General features: G+C 37.0%; 1 protein-coding gene across 2 annotated transcripts in view; it reads left to right on the top strand.

The window, feature by feature from the left end:
- The first annotated feature begins 7,072 nt into the window (after positions 1-7,072).
- The window catches only part of LOC587846 (72 kDa type IV collagenase), a 36,023-nt gene continuing 25,249 nt past the window's right edge, over positions 7,073-17,846 (top strand). For both annotated transcript variants that reach the window (XM_030984783.1, XM_030984782.1), the window contains exon 1: positions 7,073-7,508. The gene's annotated coding sequence lies outside the window, so the exon portion shown is untranslated. The remainder of the gene's footprint in view (positions 7,509-17,846) is intronic.

Below are 17,846 nucleotides of genomic sequence, written 5' to 3'. Positions count from 1 at the left end.
AAAGTTCCCTATACTTTTCTTATATTATTGCAAATGTTTATTATTGGATATATATTTGTATTGTTTTTATTGAAAACGGAAATGAATAAAACGAATTGAATACAGGTATAACACAGCATCTCAATTGGGCTGAATTAATTGAATTGCATTGCCGGGAATGCATTCAATCATGCTCATTCGGAAAATATATTAAAGGTAATATCGGTCATTTGCCGAAAACCGAACTAGAATTTGAAACAAATTCAAACCATCGTTGAAACCCCTTCCCCAAACAAGACACTATAGAAACCAACAAACAAAAGGAGGGAAGAAAAAAAGAAAGAATAAAATAGAAAAAATGAAATACGATAGAAAGAAAAAAAAAATGAAGTAAGAGAAAGTAGGAAACAACGAGATAAAGGAAGAAAGCGAAGAAACCCTGCATAATTTTATTGCAATACTATCAAATATTTATTCTAAATATCCTGTTCTCTTGAAGTTGTAACAAAATTGTGTTCAGAGGATTAATATGACCATTAAAGGCTTGAATTCTATGAAATTATCAATGTAATGTAGTTATATATGTAATCAAGTAGAGATATGATTCAAAACACATCTCTACTTGATTACATTTCTATTTTTATTTGAGAGGGGGGGAAACGTACTAAACCAATTATGGAGAATTATTCACACAATACTCATATTGATCGAATTATTTTCAGGACAGGAAGTCATTAAGCTTTACACTTAAATCATTAATTAAAAGTAATTTTCAAAGCATTAATTAAAATTCATTGACGGAGATACCATACATTGCTTTCACATTCACATTCACATAACGAAATAAGCAGACATGTTCTATATAAAGCTAAACACTTCTTCATACTCTAATTAGTGGTTTATCCTTCTTCTGTTTTTTAAACACAGATACACTGCTTTTTTCTGTTGATTAACAAACATATTTGTTTGTCCACGCACAAAGGCACACAATGCTCGGGCATATCTAATTATAGCATATTAGGGGTGGCGGTAAGAACTCAATTACACGGATGGTCATTTAAAGTTCAACAGCAAAGAAGCGAGGATATAACACTTATATCAGCGGTGAATATAGTCGGTAATGTTTTCGCTTGCGGTTTAATTTTCGCTATGATAATTGATGAAGGCCATTTTGTCGTATGGTATATTTTGCGGTACGTCCATGACATCATGCTTGTATTTAATTGTCAAAATTAATTAACAAGATATCCCGTCGCTAGAAAGGGGGATAGCGTCCAACATGCTAAATATTGTAACTGATTTGTTTGTGAAGTACATGTGTAGTTCTATTTCATTTCTTACTTACTTAATTTTGTAATGATAAATTTGTCATGCAAATCCATGTTAACTTATTTGTAACGAACATGGAAAGTTCGTTCTCCGTTTTAGTAGTTAAGTAATGATAAGGTTGAATAGCGGATAGGCCATTCCATCCATAACACCTAAATTCAAATATTATTGTTGGTTCTGAACATTTAGCAAATTATTAAACATGGAGAAAGATTTCATGCTTACACGAAATTGTCTGATATTTATTTTTTGCTGACATGGCTTATAATCGGCTATTTGTCCCAATGCTATCCAGTACGCTAGTTTTTATATGATATTTGTGGGGTAACGTGGTTAACTGATGTGTCGTCACCGCATTGCTGCATTCCACCACGATTACCATCAATTTCCTAAACAGATTAGGAGTTTTGATTCATTGGAAATATGATGACAACATTCTAATTCAGTTCATTGACCGCGATGAAGAAAATAGGTCTTATATAGGCTATTCATGGCAAATTATGATGTGACTATGTTTTATTAACAATTAAATGTAATTACATTTATTATCATCTTCTGGTTATCGTTAGCTTCTATAATTACAGCGACTAGACCGGGGTGAGCTTTATAATGATATTATCTAATTATAGAACCCAATAATAAATACCATAATTACTGCGGACTCACTTTCAATTCTCATATTCATCCCAATCCTCTTTGTTGCTAATGTACAATATTAATATGCCTGTTTTTCATGGCAATAATGTTTACTTCTAAATATATATTTTCAAATAGAATGATATACGTTATTCTTTGATACAATTGTATTACTTAACACAGTAGAAATATTTTACAGTTTACGAATAGAATAATAGTCATACCCTGAATTTCATTTAGGCCGATCATACCTGGACCCGTTCACTGCAAGCAATGTCATACACACAGTGTAAATACCGATAGTTGCTGACTCGTACGGGAAGCCCAGAGTGATATTTTGGTGGAAAAGATACTCCGATTCCGGAAATCTTTTTGAGATGATAATGCTTGGTAGAGAGATTAAACTTCTTTAGAAGTCTTCTCAGTGAGTCAGGGTTTTGAACTGCAGCATGACCTGCTTAACGTGTACTATGTAATGTTCTTTCCCTCTTTTAAATCATTAAACTTGTTTTCATCGTTGTCGCTATTTTTGTCTTATAAAGATTTGTCAAACTAGTTCATGGTTTATGTTTAATGAAGTAGCTCGGATCTTAGAGGTTGTATGTATGGCTCAAAAATTACTCCAGTTTCAGTAAAATTAATCCTATTTTGTAGCTCAGTATGTAGGTAGCTTATTGAGACATCGATATAAATTGAACAAGACATTTCTTGGAGTAAAAATAAGAACCTAAAAAGTAGGCCTGTAGTCCCCCCCCCCCCCGCCCCCCCCCCCCCCCCCCCCCCCCCGCTACGATATTATTAGCTGGCAGACGGTCTACTTCGTCAATAACATAGAATGATAGTCCTGGCATAAAGCTAATCCATGAGGTATAGCGACCTGAAGTTTAATTTTCTTGTTGTAGAATAGCTACGAGTACAGACATACTAATACTAAAGCTTTTCGTCTTGCACTCATCCAAGTAAATTGCCAGACTGAACAACGACAAAATCTTGATTTCTGTCTTTATGTTCCATGTTAACAGATTTTTAACGTGTATATTAAAGCCCCACTGTCCTACTTGCAGCTACTTGCTCCCTCTATATAGAAAACTTCCCCAATCGGTGCCTGGTGGTCCCCCATGATCCTCTTTTTCTTATGATAGTTGAGAGCTGAGTTAATGAGATAGCCACCTGTCAGTGACCTCGCTGTGTGGTCTAATCCCCTCTGGCCCAGTAGTATTGACGTCTTTAAAGGAAACTTCTTTTGTCCCCATTTTCTAGATTATTATTACTTTTACCTTTACTATTCATTTATGATTGGCAGGGTACCAGTAGTATATCCAGGCACTGCAGGTGCGCTCCAACATAATTTACTGCCAGTAGTATGCCCATATTTATTTATATTAAACAAAATAAATCTAGAAATATGATTATGGAAAGAGGATTTCTTGTCCCTGCTTCAAATAATAAAGATGTGGATCTCAAATTCGTTTCACGAATGAAAGAAAAAGTAAATCAAGGTGATTACAAAATCAACAGGGAAAGAAAACGTGAGACAGAACATTGGAGAAAGGAATGGAAAGCGATGAAGCGTTTGAAGCACGGTCATTGGATATTTATTTCAAACAATTTCCTTTAGGGTTTAATGACCTTTTTCTCTTAATATAAAGTCCATGAGAGAAGTCAGAATAAGAATAAATCCCTGAAAATGCAAGGAAATATCCGGAAGGCAAGCCGTAACCTTCTGTAAAAGATAGTTTATAGACTTGCTGACTCGAAGCTTTCCTTCTGTCATGCACAGATATGGAAAGAATAATGTGAAAGTTCCGAAGAAGAAAAAAAGAGAAGAAGAAAAACAAATTCCCAAAGGAGACAAAATAAAAACACTACCATTCTTGCGTATTTCTACAATTCAGTTGAGTATAACTTACAGCACTTTGATCTCCTTTCATATCTTTTTTTTTTACTCATTTCTTTAAGTGGAGAAAAGCTTATTTTCAGACTCAAACTATTTTCTCGGGCCTGAAGTGGTGGAGGCGATGTGGAGTTTGTGGACAGCTAATTGCCATCTATTAATGTGTTTTAAAGCATTTATTTGCATCCATACAGTAACTACTCAAATTTGACATATCCCTTCCTGTTTATTCAGATTTTCGTTCTTTTTAAAATGTTATTTCTTCCCTGGAGGCATAGGCGATAATTGGCCACTTGTGCATGAGCGATTATACTTCTCTTGCTCTTCAGCTGTCGTCCAAACTGCGTTCATAACTTGAAAGTTAGTCGTGATGTTAACACCTTTTATAATGTCCACCTTGTTCCTTAGGTGTGCAGTCCGCGTTTTTCGGCCTGTGAAGACCTGTGATAAGTTTTAAATTTGCACCCAAGACTATGCAATAGGAACACACCGAGGTGCAAACGAATCACAGCAATATCCCATCGTGTGAACACGACAACGTCTTTTGAAGGGAAGGTGCCCCTTTATCATTTTTTGTTTGGGGGGAGTCTCATTAAAACATAACTAAACATAATCCTCTCATTCTGTCAGATGCTCCTCTCGTAGCCTTCGATGCATCTTGATAAATGAAAAGGACTCGCAGTGAAGGCACTTTTTTGGCCGTCGTAAAACGCAACCCCAATACAATTATAATGATTTAAGTGTGAGTCGACAAGGATTTTCATCCCAGTCAGACTATTGTCAGAGATGATTCACCTCTACGCCAGTGCAACCTCACAAAATGTGAACTTTCCTTTTGAATTATAAGGACCTTAATCTATTCGTCCTCGTATTCAAAAGGCTAAATCGCGCTTCATTATTGTATTTGACTCAAACAAAATGCACGTAGCTTGATAATGCCCATTTTAGCCCACCCATATCACCCTTTGATAATGTTTTAAAGAAATATCCCTTCATTTTTGTATTTATTCATGTATTACTTTATTTCTTTATCTATTCCGAAAAAAAATATTTCATTTATCTTTCATCCATTAATTCATCTATAATTTATTTTTTGTATTCGTTATTCATCATTTATGAGTTTATAATTTATTCATCTTCTCATTCATTCATTTATTAATGTTCTCTCTTTCTTTATTTTTATAGCATGTCGTGGGGTTATGGGTGAGCCCCCCCCCCCCCCGTTTTCAAAAGAATGTTCATAACTTTGAAATAGATGTTTTTTTTTTTTATAAATGAAACCTTCAATTTAAATTGATAGCTCACAATTCATGTCTTCTTCTTTTTTCCAAAACAGTTTAGAACTTTACGGCTCATGTTAATTTCTTTGTCACTGAACTATGACTTGTATAATAAGGCATTCTTTCTCCTAACAAACAGACCACCCGACTAGAGATCATTTGCTAAAAAGCACTTTACAAGTTGAGGCCAGTGAGAAAGGAAGAGAGAGACGGGGATGAGGGGCAGAGGTACACAGATGCACATAAAACAGACAGGTAGACATAGATATACAGACAGAGACAGACAGACAGACAGACGTCAATACATAAATTTAAAAAAAAGCTATATACAGAGGTAGAGATTTAGAGGAATTACGGTGTTTAAATCACATATAATTACCATATTTGAAAGAGAACATTAAAATTTGGTTTTCAGAGAGGTTTTTATACCGAATTGTGTGTCTCGTAGATCTACCGATGTCATTGTTAGCCCGGTTTTATATCATTCACGAATTTGCCGGGAGCTATGCTTTGCCACATTTTATTGTATTCTTTGTCAATAAGGGTATTTTGACGACTATTATCTCTTCCCGAATGATGTCATACTGTACATGAAACTGTTTTGTCCATAGACGCAACATTAGAAGAAAGACCTTGCTTTCACACTCATTTCTATGCATGCCCAATGACTCGTGAAATGTTTGGTGACAAGGGGAAATTTTTGACATGGACGTGACATTATTTTGATAGTTTCCCGCCATTAGCATTAGACGCAGCGAAATCCTGAGCGCAGTACAGGAGAGTGTGTCCATGCGAAATTGAAATGTCCGTATACTTCGTTAAATTGTCCTTAAACTGGCGTCGGGTATATTTATTTCTTTAATCATCACTACAAAAAGAAATTCTTTGGGCTTGTAATGTCTCGACCAAAATAGTTTATACGGCTTTAAAAAAAAAAGATTTATAGTAGCCTACCCAAAAATGTCAAGATTGTTAGTCTGTAGCGCAAACACGTAACATGCATTTTAATCGTGTTTAGCCTATGTAATAAAGGCTAAAGTTATGTTCTGCAAGATTCCTTATTCAATCAGGTTTGGAAACCTGTCTTGTCCATACGGACCTTATTCCTGGTTCATTTAGGTTCTAAAACGCGTATGGATGCACTCTATACAGACAGTTCTCTCTGAGTCTGATCATAGCCATTCAATTAACTTGTTGTTGTGTCTGTATCTGTCATTATTGAATGCCTGATCCCCGTATACACGTCTTTCCAATCAGTCGTATCATGGACTGTCCATGAATTGTACAGCTAATCAAAGTGATTAGTTTGAAGCTCCCCATAAACGTACCCACAACAAACAGTGTAGATTTAAAGGCCTGCTCCGTCGATGATAAAATTAATTATATATTTCATAAATGACGTAAGTGTGATAGTGCATGCCGTCGGTATAGAACGTTGGCTTATCATCATATATTCCCTCGGAAAGGACGTAGGTATATGAAGTAGGCCCTAAATCTGTTAAAATTTCACTGGGAGAGGCACTACTCATGCAAATGAATGAACAACAATGGCATGCGTGGACCCTTGTGGCAAATTAGCCTTGTGCTAGACAAGTTATCCAATTAGCTACATGAATGTCGACAAAAAGCCCAACAAAACAAAGATACAAACAAACAAGGGAATGGGCTGTATGTGTGCTAGTGCCATCCACCCCCCCCCCCCCCCATCCCTCCGGCAGCCCTAGCATGGTTTCAGGTCTACGTTTTGCTTGTCTAGAAAACAAACAATTGCTTTCATATATTATATAGCACTCAATTGTAAAGTATTCATTCTATCAAAATATCATCCAATAGTTGCAGTTAAACAGTGGTGATGCTCAAACGTACAGAAGAGGTGCGCACGATCGAACGCACTCACGAGACGACACAAGAAGCCTGTTCGCAGAGGTCGTGCATCTCGAAGCAATCACGAAATAGTGCACGGTTTGGCTTCCCCAGAACCGGTCAACTCAGTTCGACGCTAGCTGGCAGAGGCACCGGCTAAATTATCAACCAAGTTTGGTTTTTCCCTATGTCATTCTGGTCGGGTCTTTGCCAGGCCATGCTGCACCTCCATCAAGCCATTTTGATGCATTGATGCAACGAAACTCTGTCTTGAAATAACTTTTCTGGATGTGAATTGCAATATCTCGTTAGCGGATTATGGCTATATTTCGGAGCTTTTCTTGTACTTGGATTGCAATAGGAATGTGCTGTTACTATTTTACTGTGTGATTAGTCAGTCGAATTGGAGTGTTACCATTTGATTTTTCTCCTGTTCAGCTGATCCACTCACTTACTTCATTTTCAAATTTGGATTTTATTCATTTTGTGTCATTCACACCTTTGGAGTAATATTCTTTGTTTAAAAGGTAAGTTAATTAATCTAGTTGTTAGAAGAAAAAAAGTTCTTTATTATAAATATATCGTATTCAAGTATAATATTCTTTTTCTAGAGTTAGATCTTTTTAGAATTTTTTAAATTTTAACTCTCATCATATTTCTGGTCGTCCGGTCGACGAATGCAAACGACCTAACATTGATCTAATGTTTGTTTGTTTGTTTGTTTGAATTACACGAATGCGTAGTTGTACAAAGTTCTGCTACTTCAACAATTGTACCCAACAATTAGTTTTGAGTGAAGTATCCGCGATACCGGAGATACTGAACTGTGTTTGTAGGGTTACACCAAATAAACCTTTCAAAAGAAATAAGAGTCCTTCTTTAATAGTTAAAAGAGCCGATATTATAAGCTCTTTTCTTTGCAAAACTTTGTCTACAAATCAACTATCCAGGCTATCAGTTCGTTCTGAATAAGGTTTTACCGTATTTTAACAAAATATGTAAATTCTCGCTTTTCAAACGAACAAGAAAACGTCTAGACCAACTATTTTCACAAAAGTTCTCATAAAGTTTTCGACTGACATGACAGCACTCTATACGCTCTCGTGTACCTTTTTTTGTTCATTGACGGAAGGATGGTGTTATCTATTTATGATACATGATTATCGTTTGCTGGGATGCAACGGGGTCACTGTGTGCAGTCAGTCCTTATAGTTTTAGGTCTTCGTGTTTCTCTGGTATAATAAGAAGATAATTTATGCACTTGCAGTTGAAATAAAGTCTTGACCCGCAGTAATAAATCAAAAAGGGCCTCGTTTTTTTGTTTATGGATGGATCTTCATAAAAACCCAAGGACGTTTTAACGGTGTTCATGATTTCGAATAAAAAGGACATAAACTCGGTTGCAATATTCGTCACCTCGTCTGACAGCCAGTACCATAAATAAACCGTAGAGGTGTACAGGCTTTTGTGTATTATGGCAACCCGAGCACGGTCTGGTCTTTTATGAACTATTCTCTGTTAATACCTGTTCAATTTCAAGGGTGAGGCCCTTAAAACGAAGGCCCTTTTAAGAACGAAGGCTCTTTTGGTGTTTCTTGTCACCTTGATATTGTTATTTTCTTTTGATGAAATCGGGGAAAAGCCTACTTAGCATGATTGATTGCGTTGAATGCAATATTGCCCCATAATGTCTCATAAAAAAATATTCCCAGGTTTGTAGAACCAGTGTTTATCATTAAAGGCATTCCGGATTTTAGCTGAGCTAGCTTAGGTGCCTGTATATATTAAAGAGTCTTGAGCTACATAATTTGAAATTCGGCGCATTAATGGGGGCACCCCCACCCAACAAACACGCTCCCTTTATCATATCAGCCTAATATTTTTGTGTGCCCTCCCTCCTTTTCTTTATTCCATTTTTACAAAATCCGTAGTCCGGCTGCATATTATTTACAATTGGGTTAAATTACAAAATTATCGCGAATGATTTTTATATTCATATATATATATATATTTGTATGTATTATTATTTTTTTTGTATTGATTATGATTATTTTTGTGGAGGCGGGTCTGCGGTGTGAGTGGGGGCGTTAGCCCTCCCCTCCCCCATACACACACAGACGTATAGACTTGATGATTTAAAAAAAAAACTAAAGTCGGGTCCCCAGGAATTCAGGTATAGGCTCGATGTATCTGATGGAGGCCACATGATACGTCATGCGGAGTGCATTATAAGAGTCACAAGGCTGTATACCTTTCCGTTTACGTTCCATTGGGTTAGCCGCCAGGTGTATGTGTATGGGAATAATCATGATTTCATTAGGAAATACAATCTTGATATCGGGAAATCAAATCCCTAGGAATCATATTATTCATAGGCCTAAATGGATCATATATATATAATGGAGGCAAGTGCTTATAAGATCTGTCTGCATAGCCTTCTGTTGTGGATCGATTGGTTTATAACCAGCCAGTGTATATTTGAGAACAGTACTGATTAATTATCATTAGGGAACGTTGTGGTACACAAGAAGTTGGAGCTACTTATATACAGTGCGTCTTAGAAAAACGAAACCGAGAATTATCGATGTCTTATCTTAACTTAAACACTTATAATTAATAAATGACACATATTTGTAAAGCCTCTTTCACGCGTGAGTGATTAAAATTAATTTGAAGAAAGGATACCAAAAAGTCATTTGGCGGACGGTATCTGAATTTCATAGAGGAAATCACATTTCCAGAAAGTTCATTTTCTGCCCTTTCATATTACACCTCATTCAGGAAAAAATGAGCTGGGAACAAAAAAAGCTCTGTTTGTTTAAAGTAATGCTTGCATTTCCAAAACTGTATTAAACGAATTCGTTTTCACTGGCTGCCTGTCGTAGCAAAAACGGAATCGACAAAAGACTTAACTCCGTTTCGTTGACGATCAGCCATAGACGAAATACTCAACATACATGCATGACATACTACCCGATCGAACTACTATCATTTGTTGTGACAACGTTCTGTTTTGCAACATTTATTTCTAAAAGCTTTTTTCTCAATCCTGAATTTCCTAGCCTTGAAGGTCGACCCTTGTCCTCCCGGAAAAGTACAAAACATAAACAGAACGTTTTCATGTCCTTTAATTTTCATAGGAGTTGAATTTAGCGAATTATTTAATCATGCAAGCAGAGAGTTGGTGTGTTGACGGACAGGAAGTAAATTCTTTAACTGATACCAACCGGGGAGCTTTGGCATGCGTGTGCTTTCAATTTTAATATTTGATCATATTAATATATTTGTAATGTACTTCAAAACGGATTAGCACTTAGCATTTGCAATGAAGGCGTTCCTTTGACAAGCATAACAGGGAGACTGTTTGTTGTAGCGCCGTGGTGAACCGCAAAAGAAGTACAGCGCCGCAGTAGGCGAAACCTCCGACTGATCTTTGACCATTTTTGTGGTTTTTAACTATTTTTTGACATTTTTCATGTCATTGTGACCAGGCCGTGTGAGGAGTTTAGCTGCCACACGGTGTGTATGGTAGGCAGACTAGGTGTGGACTTGAATGAGAGGGGTTGGGATGAAGGCAAATATCGTTGTCATGTCAATCATTGTGAAAAGTCTCAGGCTGTAAACAAATACTGCAATTCACAATGATACAAATCAGGGCCATCGTGGGTGAACTGGCATCCGGGAGGGGGCGGCACGAGTAATATTAGGTCGATAAAACACAAAGGATGCTTGAACGCTCTAGAATCATTGAAGATTATTGACGGGGGCTCTATCATCTACCGTTCATCTTGTCTTTCTCCTTCCCTTCTTTTCTCTCCCTTTCTCTCTCTTTCTCTCTCTCTTTTTTTTTTTTTTTTGGGGGGGGGGGGGGGGGTTGAAGGGAATGCGGCCCCTTGTACCACGTAACTCCGCCACTGTTGAACAAATCTTGTATCTTAACAACGAAATGATAGTAAATGACCCGTTGTAAGGTAATTAAACCTGTTACCCATTACACATTATTACGTTTTTGTTGTTGTTGTATTCGAGCTGGGTTCATTTAGATGTCATTATACTGATTTGGAATAGACCGGCTATTTTAAGGAATCTGTCGTAATTTTGATGAGAAAATGCAGAAGCAATTTTAAGTCACGTTGACACCTTATAGATATAAGCTATATGAACGAGGTTTGTCGCACGTGTTCTGAGAAGTGTAGACCATAATACTATTAGGAACATATTTGGCAATGTTGGGAAAACGGCAAAAAACAAAATCCCACAAATCTATCTAAAAGACAAACAATTTCTGTAAATTAGAAGATGCATATTTCTCTGCTAAGTGGTTATTGAGAAGCACTAATTTTCTATAGCAGCAACCGAAATATGCAAAGCAGAAACAGTCATAATGAGGCTCAGCCAGTAATATCATGAAGTTGAAAATAAATAGATGCAACAAAGGAGCACATGTGTTTGTATGTCTTCTTCCAGAATTGTGGAAAACTAATTTACCAATCTCAATGAATATCACTAGCAAATATTATATTGATAAGATAAATTATTGTTTGTACACTGGTTAAAGAACTCGATTAACTCCTTGGCTCACTTTCCAAATTTTGGACTATTTTAATCATCTTTAATATAGAAGAAGAAAAAATCAGGAAAACAACACGTGCAGATCAATACTGTATGATATGAGAGAAGTTATGAGCTATGACTGGTATAGATAGAAAAGGAATTGATTAATGTACGTGACTTGCGACTTTGACTGAAATTATTGATACCTTGCCTGTGCTTTATCTTTTAAGACGTTTGCGTGCATAGAGAATGAGCAGGTGCGAAGGAAGTATGCTGTTCCACTGGAACTCAAAACCCATCCGCCCTCTCTCTCTCTCTCTCTCTCTCTCTCTCTCTCTCAATTTCACTTTATCTGCATAACGCTCGAACACGCACATTCTACTCCCCCCCCCCCCCCCACATCCTCTCTCTCTCTCTCTCTCTTTCTCACTCTCCTTCTTCATCTTCACCCTTTTTGCTTCACCCTCTTTGCCACACGCATTCCTTTTAAATCCTTTTAAATTCTGTCTCTCCAGTGTTTCTCTGTCTTTCTCTCTCTCTCTCTCTCTCTCTCTCTCTCTCTCTCTCTCTATCTATCTCTCTCCCCCTCTCTCTATCTCTCTCTCTCTCTCCCTCTCTCTGCCTTGATGAGGGTAACGCACTATGATGCTTCTCCATCTCGTTAGGATGTTCACCTTAATTTCGATTCACATACCGCGCCAAATAGCTTCCACGTCGATTGAGATATCAAATTATTTTACCAACATCTCTTTTCCTCCATTTGAATCAACTGCTTTCGTCAAGAGGATATCAAACCGTTTCCTAGCAATACAGGGTCAATCAATATTGTATCTAGATGTATATACCTTGATTGTATGAGCTGGCTAAACCACAATAGTTTCCCTGATAAATTCGATTCGACGTAGATGTTTCGAGTGTAAATTTGTTAGATATTACAAGTCGAAAAAGTAATTCCATCAAACGATAAATGGCCCACCGATGCCGTTTCGTTCCCGCAAAATAGCAATTGAATCAAATCTATCAATCTCTCTGTCAATTGGTATATTCTATGAGACATGTCATGTGTTTGAAGCAATTTCCGATTCATTTAGTGACGTCTTTCTGTATTATACATTCCTCCCATAACCCTGGCGGTTCAGTGTATATCACTTCATTCGATCGTCGATCTTCTTTATAAAAGATTTAAATCAGAAATTCAAATACTATGATTTATTTTGGTTTCTGAGAAAAAAAATCGAGTTGATTTCGAATGTTGATAAATAGGGATTGTAAATTATTGTAGAGACACTGAATTCCCTTTTTAGAATCGAGAAAACTATGCCTAGGAAATGTAGCCATTTTTCACGCCAAGTGAATAATTTTAGTTGAACTTTAGCGTAAATTATCCATTTCCTATAGATCCAAATTCAATCACAGAAAAGATATCAAAACACAACACGTCTATTCAGGGCCAATATTACTAGTTTAGTACGCTCGTGGATATGCATATTGTGTTTTCATTATAATGTAATCGGCGACACAAAATACCAATTAGCCGTTTGACCCAATTTCTCAAATTTAGTCCGATTCTATTTGAATGTGAATATTTTTTTTCACCTGGCGTGCAGTATACAAATTGGTCTTACACTAAATAACTGTATAGGACATACAACAAGCATACCCTGCACTTGTAAACAGTTTTAAAATTGTTAAAAAGATCCTGATTTGAAAGACTAAAATATTCAACTGATATAAACTATGTTAGGCCAATACTTTGTAAAGTTTCATACTCATATCGGTATTATATTGTAAACATGCTACTTTGTATGACAGGGGCCAATTGATAATGTCTCTATAGATAAACCCTTGATATTTGTCTTTGTCGTATATGGACAAACCATCTGGATATCCCTTTTCAGGTTTATTTACATAATACGCCCTGTGTTGATCAAAATGCCTGAAATAATTATTTTAAAAGAAAAATTAAGAAAAAGAGTATGAGGATGTCAAAAATATGATATTAATTGTTTCTTTAGGGTTATTAAAATGGTTAAAAGTCCATGTAAAGCTCATAAAAAGGGCAATGCTTTAGAAGTAGGTGTATGCTTATCATCTCATCCACTTTTTCCTCTCTCTCTCTCTCTCTCTGCGTGTTTTCTCCCACTTTGAGGTACATTCGTAGCACGATATGACACCTTTCTATTGTGTCTTAAGTTCTCTCTTTTTTTTAAAGATTTTAGCAGTAAGGTGTGAGAACACGTTTTATTATGACGTATTTCATACATTTTCTTGGAAAGTGAACATTCAAAAGCTTTGTTTATCTCTAAATTTCTGACTCTGTCCATTGAGGTGTTTGTCTCACCTGCCTGCTCTTTCTAAGCATTTCTCTCTGCCTCTTTCTTCCTTTCTCTTTCTTTCTTCTCTACCCCCCCCCCCTCCCCCTCCCCCTTTCAATTTCTAGACAAACACGCTAGGTAAATTCGCAGCACGACGGAACACCTTGTCATTGTGTCAAAACTTGCCATTTTGTAACAGATTGGTGTGAGCAAACTCATTTTCGTACACGAATCTTTTTATTCATTCTTTAGAAAGCCAATCGCTGGCAATCCCTTTCAGTCATAATTTATGATAGTGATCCATGATCCCTTTTTGTAACCTAGAAGATCAATAGTGATATAATATTTCACAACTATTTCTCTCTTTTTTGTCTTGCTACCTCCAGCCTTGTTCGTCTGTCTCTTTATCGCTCTTTATTCTATTTTCTTTCTCTCTTCTCTTTTCTCTCTCACTTAAAGGTAATACAAAGTTTTGGGAAATTTTGAAAATTGGGTGGAAAGTGAATCTTTACAATTTGATATATTTGGATGCCCCTGTGGATGTATTATAAGCACTAAAAAAATTAGCCCCAAAAACACTTCTGTTTTCGAGAAAAATTGAATATAAAAATTTACCGGTGCTCCCGGTAAATTTTGATAAATTTCAGATAGCGCCTATGGCCGTACAATGGTAGCTGCGACCATGCAAATCTCAGAATATGTAGTTGTGATATACAATTTCCAAACGAGAATAGCTAATAGGTCGATTTTAGTCAAGGAACATCGTTTCATAGCTAAATTAATATCTTGACCTTGAGAGGGAGCTATACAACATAAAGAGTTTATTATCTATAATTTCAGAACTTTAGACTCGATTTCAACCGCGACAACGATCAATGGATATTGTAGGAACGCATAATTATGCTTCCAATATGTTCATTTAAACCAAATTCATGACCCCATACCAAAACTTTGTAATACCTTTAATACAATGTCTCATGTGTTTTTTATGATCTGTCACTTGCTTCGCCCTTGTCTCTATAGGCTATACATTTCTGCCTCCATCTTCTATCTCTCTTTCCAAACTCTTCCTCCTCGTTATCGACCCTCACTCTATCCTTCACTCCTTTACTTCTCTCTTTATTTGTGTATATCCACCTCACTCCCTTTCATCATCTTTCTCATCTCTCTTTCTGATTTCTTGATCCATCTTTGCCCACTGTCTGTCTGTGTCGATCTCTCATTCCCTCTCTCTCTCTCTCTCTCTCTCTCTCTCTCTCTCTCACCCCTCTCTCTCTCTCCCTCTCTCTCTCTCTCTCTCTCTCTCTCTCCATCTCTCTCTCTCTCTCTTATTTCGAGGTCGTTATCATTTTTCTGAAATACCAGCTTACCAGGTACGCCCATGTACTTGACTTGACCTTGCATAGGTGCTAGACGGAAAAAATGTTGTTTATTGGGAGAAGCCAGACTGCGTAGATCTTTTCAAATCCACACCAGACAAATTCCTTCTGACGTTATGACATTCATGCGAAAATAATAGAAGTTTGTATTGCACTAATGAGACGTTTTCCTTCACAGAACATAATTCAAATATGATAAAATATAAACGTCTTTGTATGCACGGAAGCAAGACTGGAATCGCTTTTTGTTATTGTACCACGTTACAAGAAAGAAAAAAAGGTCTTTATAACATTATGAAAGGTGGAGACTGTCTTCTATGTTTAGCCAGATACACCCCAGGACCACGTTTTATACAACTTGATATGAGTAACAAGTTACGATAAATCGCGGCATCCGATTGGCTTAGAGCAAATTTGTCATCGATATTTAGCATTTGTTAAATAAATTTCATATAATGGCCGTGCCCCAAACATCTCTGTTAACCTATTATTATCTTGATATTGTTGGCCCAAAAATGACCAGACAACCTGCTAAATCTGCGAATCGGAGGGAATCCTTAGCGGAAAGGGTGTATTTCCCGTTATAGGAAATACTCGTGGGTGACGCTATGTCTACGTAAAGAAGTACAGAAAAAAAAGTCGATGTGTACCAAAAGTTGGCTTTAAAGGTATGATTTTCAAAGTTTTACTAAAGGCGAAATCTTTTAATATCTTGTCACAGAATGCAGTCGAATTTTACGGAATTTCAAACGTTACGTTTAAATGACATTTCGTCCAGTGGACTTAAATGAACAGATATACCTGTAGGCTGTATCATCATACGTAAGATTTCGATGTACTTTTATAAATCCATGATTACATGTGTACATACATGTACTTGTGCTGATGCCTTTAGATAATTAAAAATTCATATTTCAGTCAATTATTATATACATTTCAACATTCTATCGATCCAAATATCTCCATCTATAAAATTTAAATATTTATTTCATAGCCTCCTGTTACAATTTAGAATCACATTTGAACAGTGCTTCGCGAAGTAGGGCAGTAGTTGTAACTCCGTGTGACCACCTCAGGCACTATACCTTTAAAGGTTTTGGGTGAGAATCTATTTTTTCTCCTCGCTGTCCTTCTATCTCTTTTCTGCTGACGTCATTATGAAGTAGGTGATGAGTAAATTCTTGAATAGCTGGCTTGGCGAGTTGGTGTTATCCAGGGTGCTCTCGTTCCGGCTTACCATTCATCCGTAGCTTTTCTCGTGTAGTTGTGAGATCCAGAAATTGTTGGCACGTCCTTGTGGTTCTTGTTCAGTGTGGTGGGATTACATGGGAAACAACCCTCCTGCATCTTGTTATGACTGTTTGTATTCTTGTTTGTTTACTTCTCTCACGGACATGTATCAATCTTGTCTGACTAGTGACGTCTGGAAAGGCCACTCGACATATTCTCCCCCTTAATCCTTTTGGTTTTAGAGATTCGAACCCCGAGCCCGAACCACAGGGGCATGAACGTAAGGGCACTTCACCACGAGGGCTGTGGTCTTTCTTAGCCCCCTTTGTCCGTTTGAAACACCACTTTAAAACCTTTCTGTTCAATTCCTATTAATCTTGAAAAGTAGATAATCCTAGCTAATTTCTTAATTTTGTACTAGATATCAAAATAATGTAATGGCCTATAACCCATTCACACAATCATCTTTCAATCTTTCGTGGCTCAGCAGAGGTGAACATTTTGTTAACTCGAAAGAGCCTAAATCAGGTAAAACATAACGTATACGTTAGGAGATTGCATCGCATCATTTTCGAAATATATATCGCTTGCCCAAATACTATTTTTGTTTTTTTTATTCATGTAATCAATGGGTGGGATGATATGTGACCGTGCAACGCCCTAGCCCCTTACCCCTGGACATACTGTACAATCATGGACCTACTACGAAAATATATGCCTGGGAAAAGGTATTTCCTAATACCCATGTAATTGAATTGCAGGAGGAGAACGAGAGGAACATGTAAATATTTGTAAAACTCAGGCAAACGGGCAAATAGAATGAAAATAGTCTCGTTTGAGGATAAGGGTGAGAGACCCCGGGGTTAGTTACATACCTCACTCCCAGTCCAGATGTAAGAAAAACAGACGACCAATACAAAGAAGACAAGCATGTCAAGAGGATTTGAAAACTTTTCATTTCCCTCAAAGGTTACGTTGCCCATGGGGGCTTGGGAGTATGTCATCGGGCCAGGGTACGGCTAAACCCTAGTTCAATGTCCTCTTCGACAGCCTCATGGAGCTGTCCAAAGATCGACGATTTGAGGGGGCAATCACCTACCTAACCAGACTCCTACAGGAAAATTTACACTAATTTCTGTCATTATTCATGTTAATTAGGGGTAGTAAATGCCATACTTCAGTCGCACCGACCTGTCCCCCAAAACCTACCGAACATCGACATCGTCTTGGCAATAAACTCTGTTTCGTTGCCACACCAATAATCCCCATGTGCCACAATTTATTTATCATATGGGATAGATATAACGAAAATTTCAAATATATTTAACTGTTTTTCCATAGCAAGATTTATCTATATCGGTTTTAAAAAGGTTGTCATAGAGCTAAT

Source organism: Strongylocentrotus purpuratus, unplaced genomic scaffold (genome assembly GCF_000002235.5).
Source record: "Strongylocentrotus purpuratus isolate Spur 01 unplaced genomic scaffold, Spur_5.0 spur5_scaffold_14, whole genome shotgun sequence".
Classification (NCBI taxonomy): Eukaryota; Metazoa; Echinodermata; class Echinoidea; order Camarodonta; family Strongylocentrotidae; genus Strongylocentrotus; species Strongylocentrotus purpuratus.
Note: the sequence above shows the minus strand (reverse complement) of the source record. Positions and strands in the feature narration are given on the sequence as shown.